This window comes from Lissotriton helveticus, chromosome 9 (genome assembly GCF_964261635.1).
Source record: "Lissotriton helveticus chromosome 9, aLisHel1.1, whole genome shotgun sequence".
In the NCBI taxonomy this organism is placed as follows: domain Eukaryota; kingdom Metazoa; phylum Chordata; class Amphibia; order Caudata; family Salamandridae; genus Lissotriton; species Lissotriton helveticus.
In genome coordinates, this window is record NC_136070.1 from 336,534,870 (window position 1) to 336,555,774 (window position 20,905).

General features: G+C 45.8%; 1 protein-coding gene across 3 annotated transcripts in view; it reads left to right on the forward strand.

Annotated features, from left to right (window-relative positions):
• The window catches only part of TTC7B (tetratricopeptide repeat domain 7B), a 1,395,621-nt gene that overhangs the window by 1,248,659 nt on the left and 126,057 nt on the right, over positions 1-20,905 (forward strand). The gene's annotated exons all lie outside the window — the stretch shown is intronic.

Here is a 20,905-nt window from a genome sequence, read left to right on the forward strand (position 1 = left end):
AATGCTCTGTACCTCTAAATAAGGCAAATCCCAGTGAGTCAGGAGTATGGGAGTAGTGGCACATGTTAAGCTGATCTGAATACAAAGGTATAACATTGCTGCAGGCCTCTTTTATATAAAGGTGCTTGTGGTATTTCTGCAACACAAACATAGACAAAAATAGCAACTTGTATTTTATACAAGTGTCTACCTCTCACTTTAGCGTTTAATAAGTAAGCTTTCCAATGCAGGACAAAAATAATCTGAGTATTAGGACCAGATTTAGAGACGTTTTGTGTCTGGTTTGCTTGAGTTTTATAATGCAGACCTGATTCAAAATTTTCGGGATTTGCAAACAAGAGCAAATTGGTATTTGGTACAACACATCCGAAATGGGAAAAGTTGCACTTTTGTGTAGACATAGTATTACAAAACATAAACTAGACTCTCGCAGACAACATTGCATTATAGTACTGGTACTGGCACTGGCCAACAAACTGTGCTGTGTGTGAAGCGAGTAACACTGAACCACATCGACCATGATGCATGAGGTAATTCAGCTGTGACGTGTCAGCAGGGTGCTCCAAATCCCTTTGAACATTGCATTATAGTGACAATGTGTGGGCATGGTTCTCAGCTGCCTAATGGTGCAGCGGTGCTAGTGAAAGAGGTAGACAGGACACTTTCCTACTCTCCTAGTGGCACCCTGCAAGGCAATATTGGCAGTCTGCCAACGTGCTCCTAACATGGAATTGTCAAGGTGTAATCCAACCCGTAAGGATTTATTAGTGATCCACAGGCATACTATATTGATTAAATCATCCTTATGTAGTCATCATTTAGTAATCCACACATTCTTTAGTTGTCCTTAACACCTTCAATGCTACAGGCAATTCCCGCTGGGTGCTGGAGTTATTCAAATCCCATTGTTCATGACCAGGCCAGCTCGTCATAAGCACAGCTCCAGTGGTACTGCATGACGAGCTGGCCTTGTCATTAGCATGGAAGGGGTTAAATAATCCTGAGTAATACATGTTCATTTTTAAGTTGTCAGTAAATCATCCGAGAGTAATCTACACTCATACTGAAAATGTCATAGGGCCATTTGAAAGTAATCAATAGCCATCCTGAAGCGGTCATAGGATCATCAAGGAATAATCCACACTCATCCTGAAAATGTTATGGGATCATCCCAGAGTAATTGACTTCCATCCTGAAGCGGTTATAGAATCATCCAGGAATAATCATCAGTCATCCTTAAATTGTCTAGAGCCCATCCTGGAGTCATTCTCACTCATCCTGATGTTGTCAGTTAGTATTCGTGGAGTTGTAAAAGGTAATCACTCCCTGTCAGTGGAAGTCATCAGAACACCATCCTAGCGTAGTTTTTGTGATTACAGTAAATCATCATCAGAACACCATCCTAGCGTAGTTTTTGTGATTACAGTAAGTCATCATCAGAACACCATCCTAGCGTAGTTTTTGTGATTACAGTAAGAGTCATCCCATTTAAATAATCAGCCCTGTGGGCAGACTTCAGGATGGCTTGCGATGACGTCCCCAGGAATGGCTGGCTGAAGTCATCCAATGACTTCAGAATCACTCCAGGATGATCTTCCTTTTTGACTAGGGAACACACAGACTGTGCACCTGGTGTTCATTGGATTTCTGACCGTGCTTATACAACTGCAGGAAGCTCCTGTGGTGTATAATCCTATAGAGTCTCTAATGTCTTATTGTCATCTGTGGACTTACTGCCCTCGTCTTTCTTTAGCTTTGGTAGAATGGCTGAGCATATCTCCTGTTCCTGTACAACGACGGACAGCACCTTCATTCAGTTCATGTAAACACACAGACTGTGCACCTGGTGTTCATTGGATTTCTGACCGTGCTTATACAACTGCAGGAAGCTCCAGTGACACACCTGTAATTCCAGAACCGGTGACAGTGCTTAAGGGGCACTGACATAAAAATAACTTTTCCCCATATAGTTCTTTGTACCAACTACTTTTTAGGGCAAGCCTAGAGCCAACGCGAATGCGCTGCTCTACAAGACTTGTTGTAGTGGAGTAGGAAATAGAAGCCCCACCCACTCTCCGCCCATATATACCTTTGGCTTGTGTCATTGTCCGTCCTAAATGCTGGCTTCTGTTTCGTAAATAGGCTTGTTAGTCCCTCCTTAGTACCGCCTCCTCTTCATTTGTCACCTCCCATGGTGACTGGCCCTTTTTACTACGGCTCTTAAAAGGTATCTGTTATTTAGTCTTTAAGCACTTTTTTCTTTATCCAGTTTCTCTTACTGCAGGCTTGATGTGTTTTGGTGCCTTCTTTACCCACCCACCCCCGTCCTCCCTCCTGTGTTCCCGCCTTCTTTACTTCCCCTCCCTCCCGTTGTCCTTGCCTCCCCCCGCCCTCCCTCCTGTTGTCGGTGACCTCCCCTTCAATCCCCCACCCGCCCTCCCTCCCGTTGTCCGTGATGCCTGCCATTTGAAATGCAAAAGGTCTTGCGTTTACGCGAGTTTGAGCTATTGGCATTGTAAATGACAATGCCTTTTATTTATGTTTTGGTTTTTAAAACATAAATTAAACGCATTGTCATTTACAATGCCAATAGCTTCAACTCGCGTAAATGCGAGACCTTTTGCATTGCAAATGCTTGTTATCAAACAGTGTTAGGCCTTCTGAAGGCCTTATGGCTCATTCCACCAGCACAACATCTACGACCACAGCCAGGCTCGGTGTGTCCTTGTTGTGGATATCTGTTAGGCTGCTACGTGGGGCGGGCTGATATTTTCACCATGATCCTGCAAGTACAGAAACAAACCACTCCAGGACACAGATGGAGATGCCAACGTTTTCTAATCGATCAATCAGAATTATATAATCAGCAGAGTAGATTCTTGTATTTACGTGCTATCAAAGCACAGTGTTAAATCCTGTGCTGCACTTGAAAGGTGTCAGATGCTCACTGATGCCTCCGATATAGTACGGAAAAGGCCCGGGTCTGTATTGTAGTCTTCACTTTTGAGCTTTGTTGAAACAGTTTAATAAATAGGTCAGTTCAGCGCACTCTTCATCAGGATAATGATGATTATGTTGCTTCCCCGAGCCAGTGTACTTCCTGTGCCTGTTGCTGTTATTAAAGCATTCATTACTTAGTTTTTCGGCAATCAGAGAAGCTGCTGGCACCTAGCGTGAGCGCCATCTTGGCCTCAGGTACCCTCTGAAGTCCCCTGCTTTCTCAGGCAACATCTGCCAACTAATCACTGTAATTGGTTTTCCTTTTAATTAATAAAATGATTACAGGATATTAGAAGGCTTTACGACAGAATGATGGATAAAAAACAATGCAACAGAGACCTCTTGTCCTTAATCGGCCTTGCAAAAGGGAACACAGGCTTTAATACAAAGCATGACCATGGGATCTGCTTGCCGTAAACCTGACACGAGACGAGAGTAGTGGTTGCTGTGCAACAAATTAGCTGTGCATATGTTACTTGTTGTTCACAGGAGCAGGCTGCTATCTAATGTATGTGCGATGTCAATATTTAAATCAATATCATAAATTACCAGGGGCCTCTCCTTTGACTCCTACTTTGCACCCTCACCATTCTGAGCTCAGATGACAGCTCCCTCCTGTTAGGCCGGTGTAGGGGGGGGGGGAGAGGGCGGGACAGAGAAACTCATATTTCCCACCAGTAAGTGACCGTTGGTGGACCCGAAGTGAGAGAAAACCAGCTTCACTGGGTGACAGCCTTACGTTTGTTATACTTGCCTTTGTTATACTTGCCTTTGTGTGCCAGCAGCTGGTTGAAGACGCACCTGTACAAAGGTGCGAGAAAGGGGCGGGAATACTAACATTTTAAACAAGCATTTGCAATGCAATAGGTCTCGCATTAGGAAAGTTTGAGCTATTGTTATTGTAAATGACACATTTTTTATTTATGTGTTGGTTTTGAAAATAGCGAAATTAATAGCTTTGTCATTTACAATGCCAATAGTTCTAACTTTCGCAAATGTGACACCTATAGCATTTGTAATTCAATATGTGTTGTATTCACGTGACTTAGATATATTGATATTACAAATAACAATGACTTTTATTTTTTTTTAATAATTAATACTTAAATAAAAGTTATTGTAATTTATAATGGCAATAGCTTAAACTTATGTAAATAATTTTTGTGAAGATTATGTTCAGTGTATTTGATTGGCGCTAGATAGATAGATAGATAGTTAGATATAGAGTGAGGGCGATAGATAGATAGATAGAGTGAGGGCAATAGATAGATAGAGTGAGGGCGATAGATAAGAGTGAGGGCAATAGATAAGAGTGAGGGCAATAGATAAGAGTGAGGGCGATAGATAAGAGTGAGGGCGATAGATAAGAGTGAGGGCGATAGATAAGAGTGAGGGCGATAGATAGATAGAGTCAGGGCGATAGATAGATATAGTGAGGGCGATAGATAGAGTGGGGGCAATAGATAGATAGATAGATAGATAGAGTGAGGGGAATAGATAGATAGAGGGAGGGTGATCGATAGATAGATAGATAGATAGAGTGAGGGTGATAGATAGATAGATAGATAGATAGATAGATAGATAGATAGATAGATAGGATAGATAGTATACTTTACTGAGAACCCACTAAATGTGTTAACACAGGGTCAGTTCCTCAAGGGACTCTTGAACCCATGTATCCATGAAAAATCAAATAGAGGTGCTTATGTATATGAGGCTAGGTACTGCAGATGACATCAAACTCCATGCACATCTGAGGACCTCAAAAAAAGTAATTTAGTTAAAAGCCCCATCCACAAAGACATCATAGAAGCCAAGTAGGCTAATATCAAAACTTATGAGAACCCTCAATACTGATATGCTCATCTGCTAGATTATTTGAGAAACCATAGAATCCATGTTCACCAGAAGAGCACCTCTGAGATCACGCAAGCCTAACGCATCAGGGGACTGCTGAAATCCTTACACTAGTGGCTGTACTCCTTTTCTAGCACTAGACAACCCACACAGTTGATATACAAAAGGCCAGCACCTGTTAACTCAAATAATTTCAAAAAGGGGGTGGTGATGGACAGAGTATCTGAGTTAATCAGAACACTCCTACCCAGTCAAAAGATCAGGGCTTGATCCATCACCGTTTTTTAGCTCACTGCACCATCCCAGTTCAGAACCTGACTATATGCAAATTAGTCTGTCCCTGGCCCAGTGCATCATGGGAACAGGGCGGACCAAACTACCAAGCCAATTCTTCACTGGAAAGGAAACAAGCTTCCGGGGACCGGTTTCTGGCATTACAGCCGTCTTCGGCCCGGCTTGCCTGAATCCTGATGGTGCAATGAGCAAGGGACTCATGTCTGAGCATACCCTTCCACACTCATGGTGACCAAAATAATTTCAAAAAGGGGGTGGTGATGGACAGAGTATCTGAGTTAATCAGAACATTCCTACCCAGTCAAAAGATCAGGGCTTGATCCATCACCGTTTTTTTAGCTCACTGCACCATCCCAGTTCAGAACCTGGCTATATGCAAATTAGTCTGTCCCTGGCCCAGTGCATCATGGGAACAGGGCAGACCAAACTACCAAGCCAATTCTTCACTGGAAAGGAAACAAGCTTCCGGGGACCGGTTTCTGGCATTACAGCCGTCTTCGGCCCGGCTTGCTTGAATCCTGATGGTGCAATGAGCAAGGGACTCATGTCTGAGCATACCCTTCCACACGCATGGTGGCCAAAATAATTTAAAAAAGGGGGTGGTGATGGACAGAGTATCTGAGTTAATCAGAACACTCCTACCCAGTCAAAAGATCAGGGCTTGATCCATCACCGTTTTTTAGCTCACTGCACCATCCCAGTTCAGAACCTGGCTATATGCAAATGACGGCTGTAATGCCAGAAACCGGTCCCCGGAAGCTTGTTTCCTTTCCAGTAAAGAATTGGCTTGGTAGTTTGGTCTGCCCTGTTCCCATGATGCACTGGGCCAGGGTCAGACTAATTTGCATGTAGCCAGGTTCTGAGCTGGGATGGTGCAGTGAGCTAAAAAACGGTGATGGATCAAGCCCTGATCTTTTGACTGGGTAGGAGTGTTCTGCTTAATTCAAGATACTCTGTCCATCACCACCCCCTTTATGAATCGTTTTAGCCACCACAAGTGTGGAAGGGTATGCTCAGATGTGAGTCCCTTGCTCACTGAACCATCAGGATTTAAACAAGCCGGGCCGAAGACGGCTGTAATGCCAGAAACCGGTCCCCGGAAGCTTGTTTCCTTTCCAGTAAAGAATTGGCTTGGTAGTTTGGTCTGCCCTGTTCCCATGATGCACTGGGCCAGGGTCAGACTAATTTGCATGTAGCCAGGTTCTGAGCTGGGATGGTGCAGTGAGCTAAAAAACGGTGATGGATCAAGCCCTGATCTTTTGACTGGGTAGGAGTGTTCTGCTTAATTCAGATACTCTGTCCATCACCACCCCCTTTATGAATAGTTTTGGCCACCACAAGTGTGGAAGGGTATGCTCAGATGTGAGTCCCTGGCTCACTGCACCATCAGGATTCAAGCAAGCCGGGCCGAAGACGGCTGTAATGCCAGAAACCGGTCCCCGGAAGCTTGTTTCCTTTCCAGTAAAGAATTGGCTTGGTAGTTTGGTCTGCCCTGTTCCCATGATGCACTGGGCCAGGGTCAGACTAATTTGCATGTAGCCAGGTTCTGAGCTGGGATGGTGCAGTGAGCTAAAAAACGGTGATGGATCAAGCCCTGATCTTTTGACTGGGTAGGAGTGTTCTGCTTAATTCAGATACTCTGTCCATCACCACCCCCTTTATGAATCGTTTTGGCCACCACAAGTGTGGAAGGGTATGCTCAGATGTGAGTCCCTTGCTCACTGCACCATCAGGATTCAAGCAAGCCGGGCCGAAGACGGCTGTAATGCCAGAAACCGGTCCCCGGAAGCTTGTTTCTTTTCCAGTAAAGAATTGGCTTGGTAGTTTGGTCTGCCCTGTTCCCATGATGCACTGGGCCAGGGTAAGACTAATTTGCATGTAGCCAGGTTCTTAGCTGGGATGGTGCAGTGAGCTAAAAAACGGTGATGGATCAAGCCCTGATCTTTTGACTGGGTGGGAGTGTTCTGCTTAATTCAGATACTCTGTCCATCACCACCCCCTTTATGAATCCTGTTAACTCAAAAGCACTAGAATCTCATGGAAGACATGTTCTTTACAGCACCTCTGATAACTTCACAGAACCTTTTGTGTAGGAGTATTCATTTGCTTAAAGGAAACAAAGAGCACCCCGAGGTACCTTAAGTAAATACTGGGTGCTTTTGTGCGTCTCAGGAGAGAGTGAAACGGAAACTGAGGAAGATTGTAGAGACCAAGACAGTGAAGGGGCAGGAGAGAGTGAGACAGAAATAGAGGAAGAGTGGAGAGGCCAAGACAGTGAAGGGGCAGGAGAGAGTGAGACAGAGATAGAGGAAGAGTGGAGAGGCCAAGACAGTGAAGGGGCAGGACAGAGTGAAACGGAAACAGAGGAAGAGTGGAGAGGCCAAGACAGTGAAGGGACAGGAGTGAGTGAAACGGAAACAGCGGAAAAGTGGAGAGGCCAAGACAGTGAAGGGGCAGGAGAGAGTGAGACAGAAATAGAGGAAGAGTGGAGAGGCCAAGACAGTGAAGGGGCAGGAGAGAGTGAGACAGAAATAGAGGAAGAGTGGAGAGGCCAAGACAGTGAAGGGGCAGGAGAGAGTGAGACAGAAATATAGGAAAAGTGGAGAGAGAGGAGAGAGTGGTGTGAGAGGAGAGAGTGGGGAGAGTGAGGATAGTGAGGAGAGGGGAGATTGAAGTGAGAGGGAGGGGAGAGTGGTGAGAGGGGAGAGTGGGGGTAGTGGGGAGAGGGGAGAGGGGAGAAAAGAAGGGAGGAGAGAGAAGGGGGAGAGAGAAGGGGAGAGTGGAGAGACTATGGGGAGGGGAGAGTCAGGAGATAGAGGAGAGGAGATTTGATAGTATTGTTAGAAAGGAAGTGTAACTAAATAAGGGGGGGTGCAAGAGGAGAATGATATGGGAGTGACCAAGAGCGTGAGAGAGAGAGAAATATATTCTAGGATAGCTGAGTGGACTAAAGCGATTACCCGAGACATTTGCCTGGGACTTGTAGACTAAAACTAGCGTCACATCTTTCTGACGCCAAAGAATCGAGAACCATTGAGTCGGGTAACACAGACACCTGTTTGGCGCGCCTGGAGATGAGTGGGAGTCTGCAATGCGCTGTATCAAAGGTCGCTATCAGCTGTCCAAGAGTCAGAGACTTTTAAAAATACAGGCAGAGATAACAGCTTTGAAAGTTATACTGGATGGCTCATTAGCAGATCATATAAACAGCCCTGGCACGTGCAGGGCCTATGCCCTGGAAAGGGAGAGCACCAGGAAAGAAAAGGAGAGAGCCACACAGGACCAGCGTGAAAGGTGACACAGACATGATTAGACAGCGACACAAAGAACAAAATAAACACACAGAATGAAACACAGATAGACAAGCACCAAACAAAAAGAGGAAAAGGACACCCAAAGCTGGGAAACAAATAAAGAATCATAACGAACTGAAAGGTACATGCTAGTCAAACGCACCTACAAAGTTAGTGACAGATGAACAAGAGAATGTTGTAAGTTGGCCAATAGAAAGAAGTACAGCAAGAGAACGAAAGTGGAGATAAAAAAGGCAAGGAAAGATGGCAGAGGCGAGCAGATCGAATAAACAATATACACAGACACTTGTGCAGACTGAAAGAAACCTGCCCCACCGCACCCAGACAGTGTGACTGCAGGTTTGGGGTACACTAGCTTCTGGACTATTTCGGACCGTGCAGAGCCATTTAATAACTAAAATTAAATCAGAGCATTGGACTGCAGCAAAAGAAACAAACACTCCGTGTAAAAGAGCCCCCGACAGCAACGTCTACAATATCCTGGAAGGCAGCACAGCAGCTCTGCCGAGCCAGTGAGAGGCTCCGCGAAGGCGGGGATCGGGTTCCACTGTCGCCCCGGGGCAATTACAGGCACCTCTGAGCTGCCCTCCACGAAGTGACAAGGGCAGCCCTGCCCGACCGGTTCCAGCCACTGGAACAACGGATCCTTTCTGTGCAAAGTCCCCAGCCACTGCCCCGTCTGTGTCCGGCCTCACATTCTCAGCATGGAGTTAGAGGGTATAAAGCAGAAAGAAAGAACAAAAGTGCAATGGGGTAGGAGAAAGCCGCCTTAGAGCAGAATAAAAAGACAGAGCTACCGAGTGTATTACAGAGTGGCCGAGGCAAACAAATAAATACATAAAGAACAGAAGTGCCATGGGGAAGAGGACATTCAAAAAGGACGAGTGCCATGTAGAAGAGGAGAGGGAGAAAAAAACGAATTGCCTTGGGGAAGTTAAAAAGAATACAAGAACTCTCATGGAGTAGGAAGAGAAATAAACAATTTAAATAGGGCCGGAGGCGCAGCCTCGGTGTTTCCAGAGAGTTTACTTGAATCAGCGAGACACGCGAAAAGTAACATGGTTAGTCGGGCAGGGCGACGTGCGCGAAACCGTCCATGGGGCGGGACTTCCGTCTTCGGAAGCCCGCGCACGCGCCCACGGAGAGAAGCAGTGCTGGTGACGCGGGGCTCCCATGCCCGAGGGAGAGCCCCGCGGAGGCTGCAGAAGTTTAGAATGGCGGTAAGTGGGGCTTGGGGGTGCGCTTGTATGGCGGCGGTGGTGGCGGCGGCCGGGGGGAGGGCATGGGGCTGCGGCGGGTGTATGCGTTCGTGTGTATGCGTGCGTGTCTGTGTGCGTGTCTGTATGTGTGTGTGCAGGGGGGGCGGCAGCCTATGTATGTGCGCGCACGCCTGTGTGTGTGTGCAGGGGGTGGGGGCTGGCTGTGTGTGCGCAAGCGTGTCTGAGAGGCGCGCTCCCGCGGTAAAAACTGGAAAGGAAAAGCGCGTGGCACATTGCTGTCCACATTCCCAGATACGGGCAACATAAGGTCTCGAGCAGACTACACTGCTCGATCTAAAAATAGGTATCAGACTTTTCTGTAACTGTAACATATCAAAGAACTCTTGTCTCAATTTCCATGCGTAGAGGCCCATTCAGTTTATCCATTCATGTTTTGGTCTAGCTTAATAACATTGTTGTTCGCTGACCTATTCTTTAAACTATACATAGAGTGAGCTTTAGCTCCTCTTTCATTGCCTGTTTAGCGTATCATGTACCATTTAGAAAGTGATTAAATTCACTTAGTCATCCAGGTGTCACATTCACTTATTTTTCTCATGTATGCTTTTTATACAGAAAGTATTCTTTTGTGTTTATTTTCCAGTAGGTCTGGCCTTAATTTGCATAACAGCATCTGTGCCTGCCTCTGTTTGAATGTGTTAGCTCATTAAAGCCAGACCTATTGAATTTGCAATTGATTATTCTTACAGCTCTTAACTATTACACAATGGTTCCTACTTGCGCTGTATATTTGCTCTCACGCTGTGATTACTTTTCTGTGTAGGTTTCGTGCCTTTTTAATTCAGTCATCGTCGATTTTCTGATTTATTATTCTAGTTCGTGAACAAAAATATCACCTTTTCCATGTGGCTGTTACCAGAGATTACAAAAATTGGACCGACCGCCATTTAGATATCACTGACCATCCCTTCTTTCCGATTTCTTAACTAAGAATAATGTAATTGATAAACAAGATAGAAATTAATAGTTGATCGCAGGAATCCAAAACACATTCCTACCTGGTAGCAGTTTTAATAAGCATTTGCAAAGCCATTAATTCCGTTACAAGCTGGTGCTATGGTTATTTTTTATATTATTTTTTGTTGTACATCTGTGCCATAAAAAGAAAAATAGAAGCTGCCACCTAGACGTTTCGGCCAAATGTTTGCAATAAAAAAATAAAAAAAATGTAGCCTTCACTTACAATTTCATTAGGACAGTAAGAAGGCTTCTTATTAGGCAGATGCAGTTAGAACCCCTTTTTATGGTCTAGCTTGACGTCCTAAGACAATTATGTAAGCATCACTTGATAGGGGCTTTGGCATGCTGGGAGCCAAGAGTACATGTTTTGATTGCACAAAAGTTCTGTGCTTCCACCAAAAAGTTCTTACCCGCCACATAGCTGTGATAATTTTGTTTATGAATCCACCAGATTGAGCTTGATATTTCAGGGTCACACACATGACATTATACTGCCATTAAAGTGTCTTGGATAACTAATTAATTGTGGTGCTTTCTCTGGCACCACCACTAATGAGAGGAGGGCAGTCATTAACCTACATGTATGTTTAGGTCAGTCTTGACAGTGCAACTGTATCCTGACCATTTAACCTGCACCAGCATTATTCTGTAGTTCTTATCTTCCACACAAATTCATATCCACTCTCATGCTATTTACTTGTAATGCTTCACATTACCATACAACATTCCTTTAAAGCTAGACCTATTGGCATTGTCAATGCCTGATAATTTGAATGGACATCACAGTAAAATGTGATTCTTCTTGGCACAAAGAAAAGACACTCTTTGGTTTGATTTTCTGAAACCTGAACACATAGTTTAAATACACAAGGACGGCTAAAAAATGTAAAAAAGGGATAACCAGTGGTAGAAAAAAACATTGTAAAGTATTTTCCCACTATCCCATATGCCAGAGTGGATCATTCTTTGGTGGATAGCTGTACCTGCTTGCTAGAATAGTTTCTGCAGGTACCACCTCTGGGTTGGGTTGATTGTTGTGGTACAGGTTGGGATGCCTGGCGTCATCTGTAAGCTAGTCTTTGAATTTCCTGTGTTGATGGGGAAATTGCTTAGCTGGTGTCAGTAGCCCCAAAGATTGTGCTATGATGCGACTATAATTGAATAGGTTTCTGCTTCTATGTTATCTTTCTAAATATATTTCCTAAATATACTTCTGCCTTTAATACTTCTTCAAGTGTGATCTAGTAGAACATAAAATAAAATTAATAATGTGCTTCAGTTACAAAGAGAGGTTTCCCTGAGGTAAGCTCAGAAGCAGACTCCGATAAGAAATCAAGAAAGAAGAAAAGTTGGCCACGAGATTACCTGGAGATGGAATAACAAGTTCTGAAGCTCTTTACAAAACGTGAGAAAATTAAGAGCACGAAAAGACGCAGGAAATGAACCCGAGAGTGTTAGGGACAAATAAGAAGACGCCCTCCTCCTGACAACCCACATTGAATTTTGGGCACAGCGATAAGATTTGCATCAGACGTATGTAGAGGGCAGACTGGCTGATTTCTTCTCAGGTGCGATCTGAGAAACTTGAGGCATGTGTGACAAAAAGCCCAAAAGTAATCCAAAAGCTCTCGAAGAATATTCTTTGTGGCTGAGCAGCTAACGGAGATTGCTAAGAATATGGGAAATATGTTATGTGCATGGTAGTCTGAGAATGACGAATGTATGACGTTACAACGAATTCCGTTGCAACGCATGCCTTTACCACGCATGCGTTACAACGGAATTCGTTTTCCACGCATAACCTTTACCTCGAATATTCCTTTACCACGCATACATTTACAACGTTTTTCGTTGTAAATGTATGCATGGTGAGGGCATACTCTTGATAAAGGTTATAACTCTCCCCTTAAATGCCCCCTGCCTCCACTCCTTATATTTACCCCTGTCCTTAACCCTTAGTATATATATATTTATTTTACTAAAATGCCCCTTACCTTTTAACTCGCCTTCTCTCCTTCTTCTATGGTTACGTCGGTCGTACGTCGTTGAGAGGAAGCGGAAGTTACTTTCCGTTTCCTCTCTAACGACGTTGATTGCTTCAGCTTCGTCTTCAGCTTCGGCTCTATAGGTTAGTTTTGTTTTTTGGGGGGGGAGACCCCCCAGCCCCCCTTTTTATCCCAACGCTTTATTTATTTTTTATGGGGGAGGCCCCCCAAACCCCCCTTTTTTTCTTTTCATTTACCACACATGCCTTTACTACGTATTTCGTAGTAAAGGTATGCGTGGTAAAGCCTCTCATTGTAACCACGCATGCGTTGTAAAGCATGCGTGGTAAAGGATTTCGTGGAAACGGCTTCGTTGTAGAGGCCGTTTCCCGAGAATGACACTAGTGGCCATATTCTCTGTATGCTGCATGTTGGCAAGAATGTATGTTGCTGTTCCCTGTGAGAGGTAGTTGCCATAATTTAGATGGGATTTTAACAACTGTTTTCTGCCGTTCCGATTTCACTGTTATGCCTCAAAAAGAGAAACCGTGTCCTGAGACTTCCACGAGCTTCTCTACATTAGAGCTATATCTAGCAGTTTTCATGCAATCACTTTGTTTCGAAATTATACTGCTCTTTAGCTTGAAAATATCGAATCACTTGAAGTTATTAGCTGTGCTTTCTATTTTAGTAGGAAAGAGATTTTCAATAATGGAAGCTGAATCCGTAGTCAAAGAAATATTCTTTTCACAGACGCAGTGACTTTTAAAAATAGATTGCCTAATCTCTAGGGGAAACAAAAATTCTAAGCACTTACTGTGAAAAGACACCTGGAGCCCAGATTGAGTACAATTCCTACAGGGGTCTCTGTGAAAATGGCCCAAAACTCACAGTGAGGTAGAAGCTGCTCTGATATTAATATCTCCTTTCTCTGAGGAACTTGACAGTTTTCAGCTCTGCTTGTATTGGAAGCATGATAGACAGCCGATTAAGTTGTTGGGTAGACAAATAAGTGTTATTTCAAAAACATTGGTCTTGAACCAAAATTCATTGTTTGATGTAAGGCTGTTGTTCTAAAACCGGATTCACCAATCTTTTCTGGAATAGGAACTAACTATGTTAAATGAAAGTCATCCAATGCCACTACCATTGTTAGTGTTGTAATAATGACTTCATCAGTCACAAATACATTAATGCCGACCCAATGCAAGATTATCAATATTAATCACCTCAGTGCATTGAAAATATCAATATTTTCGTGTCTAATACTCACTTTTCATTTTTGGTATTCATATATTAATTCAGCCAATAAAAAGCTTTTGATTTGGTAGGCTGGGCTGCACACAGGAGCCCTGCTTTTAGGAAGCTGGGGAGCAACCAGCAGCCCAAAAGCTACACGTTGGACTAGCCTATTCTAAAATAACACAAACATTTTGACACCTACAACAATGAGGTCTTGTCTGGTGGCTCATTTAAATTGCCAGGGGCTCCTTGTCTCCTGGATTCTTAAATTTCCATTTGCCAATCATTATCAAATCTGTTAGCTAAAATTTTTCACTTGGACCGAACCGAAACTACAATACCATCAGTAAACAAATTTGTTAAATGAAAGGTCAGGAGAGAAAATTAGGTGGACCTGTGCCCTAGGTTCATTTGATAAAACTAGGCTTACCTGCGCAGGTCCTCAGTACAGTCTCATTCCCCCTTACTCTTGATACGTTCTCTCAGGTTACCCTTGCCTCCTATAACCTCCAGAGTTTGACTTCTGGCCCCCTGGCACTAATGACGTAGTCAATGTGCCAACCAAATCAGAAATCAAGTGAGATGGCAAACCATACTGAGCAGTATTGAGCAGGAAGTGTTTATTGATAATGATCAGATAAATTCAGGGACAATCATGGAACTCCCAAACTTTTTTCATAAATGAGTAACATACTCAAACAGCATCCAAAAGGAGGCTGTGTATTTTAAATGTTTATATCTGAAAGAGACAGTTAGTTATAGATTCCTTACCTTAGAATTACCCCTAGATGTCAGATTTGATCTGGAGATTTTTTTCTCAGCAGTACCCTTGCGCGTCGGTAGGTGGCGTAATTTGGCTTCGCGTCCGTCATCGGTGTCGTGGTTGCGGGGATGACATCACAGTGCCTACTTAGACGCCGCCCTGCGCGCTGACATAAGTTCTTTCTTTTCCCGCGCCAATGCAGATCCTGCAAGAGCTACCCCTTTGGTCACTTTTTGACTAAACTTTTTTGAATTTTTGTCGCCTTCTTCTCGAGTCCTTGACTCCTGGTGCAGGAGATGTCTTGTCAAACTGGCTTTATGCCTTGCGAGGCCTGTCACAAGCTGCTGTCTGTGACGGACTCACACCTTGTGCTTTTGGTGTCTGGAGCACAGCCACGACCCGAAGTAATGCTCCGACTGCTGGGAAATGGATCCAAAGTCTTTGCGGGAGCGGTCCCGAATGCTCTTGGAGGCACGGCAGTCGGCTCTGCATCGCTCCTGGTCTCGTTGAAGAGGAAGGTCTCACGACCGCTTGGGGAGCCCCCACACCTCATCCCATGCCAAGTCTTCGAAGTCCTCGAGTAAGTCAAAGCACAAGAAGAAGGCAAAGAAGCACCAGCACTTTTCGCCTTCTCCCCGTCGGTCAGCAGACGGGACGCGGGACCTGGAGCGTCGTCGTCGCTCTAAGGCTCCTGGAGTTCTCTTCAGCGGCAGTCAGGACTAATCTCCTGACAGAGGTGCTTCAGCTTGCGGCAACCTTTTTCCCTTCATCGAAGCCCTCACTGACGTCCTTCTGGCCACCTTGTCCAAGCCCAGCACAGGGACTCCTGTGGAAAGGACGATTGCCCGTCGCCACAGCTCGGCTCCGGGCAACCCAGTTTTCATCACCCAACACCCTTCTCCCTAAAGCTTGGTGGTCCAAGCTTCTTCTTCCAATGGCGAATTACCTTCTGCTCCTCCAGACAGGGTATCCAAGAAGCTGGACCATCTTGGGAAGTGCATGTTCTCTTCCTCCAGCTTGGCACTGTGGTCCTGAATATCACGTGCCTCTTGGGCCGATACTCCCATACTATCTGGGATACGGTTGCGCGAGTGCTGCCTCAGTGCCTGGAGGAGGCCCGGCTGTTCTCTCCCAATGGCAGATGGGAGAGGCGCAGCTAAATTTGCTATTCTATGTGGACTGGATTCCACCGACTCACTAGGCAGAACGATTGCCACGTCGGTAGCCCTTAGGCGCTACGCCTGGTTGAGGACGTCTGGATTTTCGGGGGATGTCCGTTCAACTTTGCTGGACATGCCTTTCAATGGCCTTCGCCTTTTTGGCAACAAAGCAGACTCGGCGCTCGAGCGTTTTAAGGAATCTCGGCCTACGGCAAGATCTTTGGGCCTCGCTGCCTCGTACCATCTACCTTAGTCTGCTTTTTGACCCTTTCATTACTACGGAAAGGGGACCCTACCACATCCGGGCCAGTCTAGCCATCGGTCCATGCACGGACATGTCACCCAGCGACCTTGCGGGTCTGGGAGCAAGCGGGCGGGCCAGTCCACCTTTTCCCTACCTGCAGCAGCCTCCAAACCCTCCTAGTCTGACACTTCAGGGCCATCAACGGCCAGTGGGTGGTAGGATTTGCCATCACCTCCCCTACTGGCAATCCATCATGTCGGACCGGTGGGTTTTGCAAATATTCCAAAGGGGCTACTCCCTCCACTTCAAGACTGCCTCTCCTTCCATGCCACCGTCTTTCAATCGCATATCGGATTATTTGGCTTCTCCACCAGGAAGCCTCAGCTCTCTTAGCCAAGGGAGCTATTGAAAGGGTCCCTGCACCAGAAATAGGTTGTGGTTGCTATTCTCGCTACTTTCTGGTGCCCAAGAAAGACAAAGATCTGCATCCTATTCTAGACTTCATGGTCCTCAACCGCTTCCTCCGGAAGGAGAAGTTCAAAATACTCATGTTCACTCAGGTCCTGTTTGCCATCGACCCTGGAGATTGGATGGTGGCGTTGGACTTGCAGGACCCCTATTTCCATGTTCCCGTCCTGCCAGCCCACAGACTCTACCTACGGTTCACGGTAGGCCAAGAGCATTTTCAGTTCACTGTGCTCCCCTTTGGCCTTACCATTGCCATTCGGGTGTTCACAAAAGTGATGGAGGTGGAGATAAGGGGTTCCAGTCTGATGACTGGCTGTTGAAGGCTGTCTCACCCCAGGCTGTCGGCTCCCACCTCCAGACTACGGCGACCTTCCGCACTCACTGGGGTTCACTATAAACATGCCAAAGTCACACATGACTCCCTCTCAAACGCTCCCTTTCATCTGAGCTATTATGGACCCAGTGCAGTTTCGGGCCAATCCTCCAGAGCTGCAAGGCCGGGATGTTCGGGTTATTATACCGATGTTTCAGCCTCTATTCCTGATTTCGGGGGAATAACCCTGAGGCTGCAGGGCATCATTGCCTCCTGCATCCTTCTGGTGGATCATGCCAGGTGGCTTATGCGGGCTCTGCAGTGTGACCTGAAATTCCAGTGGGTGCAGCATCCATGGAATCTTTCCGACTACGTCCAGATCTCGGAGGGAACTGCACATCAACTGCAGTGGTGGCTAACAGGCCAGGATTCGATCAGAGGCAGATTCCTCTCCCTTCCTCAACCAGAACTAACAGTGGTGACCAATGCATCGCTCCTGGTATGGGGCGACCATCTGGAAGAGGTGGAAATCAGAGGAGTCTGGTCTCCGGCGGAGTCCTGGCTTCATATCAACCTGTAATAGCTCCGGGCGATCCACCTGGCACTGAAGGCATTCTTTCCCTACCTAAAGGGGAAAGTAGTGCAGGTGTTCACAGACAACACCACCGCCATGTGGTACTGCAACAAACAGGGCTTGGTGGGGTCATGGACACTATCTCAAGAGGCTCTTCGCCTTTGGACATGGCTGGAACATCAGAACATAACTGGTGGTTCAACACCTGGCAGGTTTTCTGAATGCCAGGGCAGACAAACTCAGCCGTCTGTGCCTGGTAGATCATGAATGACATCTTCACTCTGAGGTGGTGAAGGTCTCTTTCAGCGGTGGCGAGAGACGTGGTTAGATCTGTTTGTCACCGAATAGAATGCGCAATGTCAGCAGTTTTGCACGTTGGAGTTTTCAAGGCGGCACTCGCTCGGCGACGCTTTTCATCGCAAGTGGAACTGCAGCCTCCTGTATGCCTTTCTGCCTGTACCACTTCTGCCCCGAGAGCTGAAGAAAATCAAGCGCAACCGGGCCCAAGTAATTCTTGTGGCTCTAGACTGGGCATGAAGAGTCTGGTACCCCGATCTCCTGAGCATGGCCATCGATCTTCCTATCAGACTGCCCCTTTGGAAGAATCTTCTGTCGCAGCAACAGGAACGGTACTCCACCCGAACCTGTCCAGCCTCCGCCTCCTTGCGTGAGGATTGAGCGGTGACAGTTGACAACTTTTGACCTTTTGCCTGAAGTCTGCTACGTCATCTTGGCATCCAGGCATCGTATACGCCTGTCGATGGAATAAACATGTGGCATGGTGCACAGCAAAGGCTGTGGATCCCCTCTCTGCCTCTCTTTCTGAGGTTTTCTTGCTTATCATTACTTTAGCCCAGCAGGGCTCTGCTCTGGGCATTCTAAAAGGCAATCTTGCAGCTATTTCTGTTTTTCTTCGGCTACCAGATCAGCCCTCCTTGTTCAAGTCCCCTACTGTAAACAGATTCTTTAAGGGCGTTATTCAACTCTTTCCTCCATCCCCTTTCATAATGCCCCAGTGGAACTTGAATCTCGTTTTAACTTATCGTATGTGTGCTCCCTTCGAGCCTCTTCACAACTGTCCTCTCAGGCTTCCCACCCTGAAAACTGCTTTTGTTATTGTCATCACCTCTGCTCGCAGGGTGAATGAGCTTCAAGCTGTATCCTCTAAGCCCCCTTTCTTTTCTGTGCTTCCGGACAAAGTTGTGCCTTGGACAAGACTTTTGTTCCTTCCTAAAGTGGTTACACCATTTCACATAGGACAAACTATCACTTTGCACACCTTTTTCCCGCCTCCATACACTTCCAAGGAGGAGGAGAGACTCCGCCGTCTGGACCTAAAACGTGCACTGCCCTTCTACCTTGACCGCACAAAAGATTTCAGGGTGAATGATCAACTCTTCTTTGGCTATGTGGGTGCCAAGAAAGGTCAGGATGTCCAAAAGCGTACCATCTCCTGAGTGGAGTAGTGTGGCTCACAGGTTAGAGGCAGCAGGCCTGAGAGCAGAAGTCGGCCCGGGACCAGGTTCAATTCCCGACGCGGCAGGGTCGTGGACCTTGGTCAGCGGACTCGATAATTCTCGCTTCGGTGCTTACTCTAATCAGGGGTTCCACTCGGCAACTCTGGGCATTAGCTTGCCTAATCTCCACAACGGCCCCACCAATTCCGGGGATGCCTGGCTCCACCTTGGGGACTCCCAGCAAGGGACTATCCCACAGGGAAAGCCAGGACGGGTTCCCTAGAGTTATACAGCGCCGGGACGCCCCGTTGCTGGGGCAGCTGTGCGCTTTACAAGTATACTACATTTACATTTACATTTACATTGTCCTTTGTGTTAAAATCTGTCATGCTTTAGCGAAAAACGACCCTCCAGTGGGGCTGCATGCTTATTCCACTAGGGCTACGGCATCAACTACTGCATTGTCACGTGGAGTCCCACTTCTTGACATCTGCCAGGCGGCAACGTGGGCATCCTTGCACATGTTCACCAGACATTACTGCCTGGACAGCCAAGTCCTCAGGGACCTCCATTTTGTCCGTTCTGTCTTCCAGGAGTTTCTGGTTCGCAGACCCTCCTCCGGGGTTGGTATTGCTGGGGTATGTATGCTGAGGTAAGGAATCTATAACTAACTGTCTCTTTCAGATGAACAAGTTACTTACCTTTGGTAATGATGTATGTGTAAGAGACATATGTTAGTTACAGATTACTACCGCCCAACCCACCCTCCCCGCTCTGCGAACTGATTTCTGTGAATAGGGACTCCCTTATAAGGCCCTAGTGTGGTGCATCATTGGTCAGTGTCTCGCATGGCTGTGCGCTTCTGGTGTGGAAAGTAGTGTCAGAACTGACGTCAGGATGCAAGGGCGGTGTCTAAGTAGGCACTGCAACGTCATCCTGGCGACCATGACACCGACGACAGACGCAAAGTCGACCGACGCAGGAGTACTGCTAAGAAAAATTCTCCGGATCCAGTCTGACGCCTGAGAGTAATTATAAGGTAAGGAATCTAAAACTAACATATGTCTCTTACAGGTACATTGTTAGCAAAGGTAAGTAGCTTGTTCTTTAAAATCATAACTAATGCAAAAAATGGGAATGTTAGAATATAAACAGTAAGGCAGCAAAGAAAGTTCTGTATAATGAGAATAACAGAAATAATTCTAACATGTTTATTGAAATCTGGAGTCCTAAGACCCTCATGGTGTTACTTCTAGGCGCTATGCTAGCTTCAGCTGATTCAGTAATGAATAAGCCTACTTCTGGGTTTCGGAGATGATGAGCACAACATACCTGTTATCATAACAGTAAGGAGCAGTTATGTGGCAAAGTAGCTGTTTCCTATGTCTATAAGAAGTTCTGGAATACAAGCAGCAACATGCAACCCCTGAAGGGTACTCTGCTCGTTGTAGCTTTTGGCTAAAGCGGGTATTAAGAACCTATCGTCTGACACCTAGGTTTATATATGATCCAATCAAGAAAACTGTTGAACAAAACTTTATCTTTTTTATTATTTTACTCCATATAATGAAAACAGTGATAAAGTCTGTAGACATCTCTGTTATGGTTAAATTAGTAAAAGTATAAACAATCATGGTTGTAGGTGCCTCAGCACGATTATCACCTTTATCTGACATATAATAGTTATAACAAGTAATCATAGAGATCAGTTGCATGTGATGCAAGCATTTCTGCTCATGTTTAAATATTAATTTGTTTCATAAAGGAAATAGAAGAGTTTAAGCGCATAGTATGATAGTGTTAGCAACACTCTGGCCACTAATTTTTCTCCATTTCACATCAAGGATGCCACATAACTTGGGTCCGGGTTCTTACGCCCGCACCTTACTTTGCACCATAACCCAGCCTGGCTGACTTTAGCCCAGGGTCTTACTCTTTCCCGTATCTCTAAACCATCATCTAGCATTGCTGGCACATGCTCAGGGCCATTAATC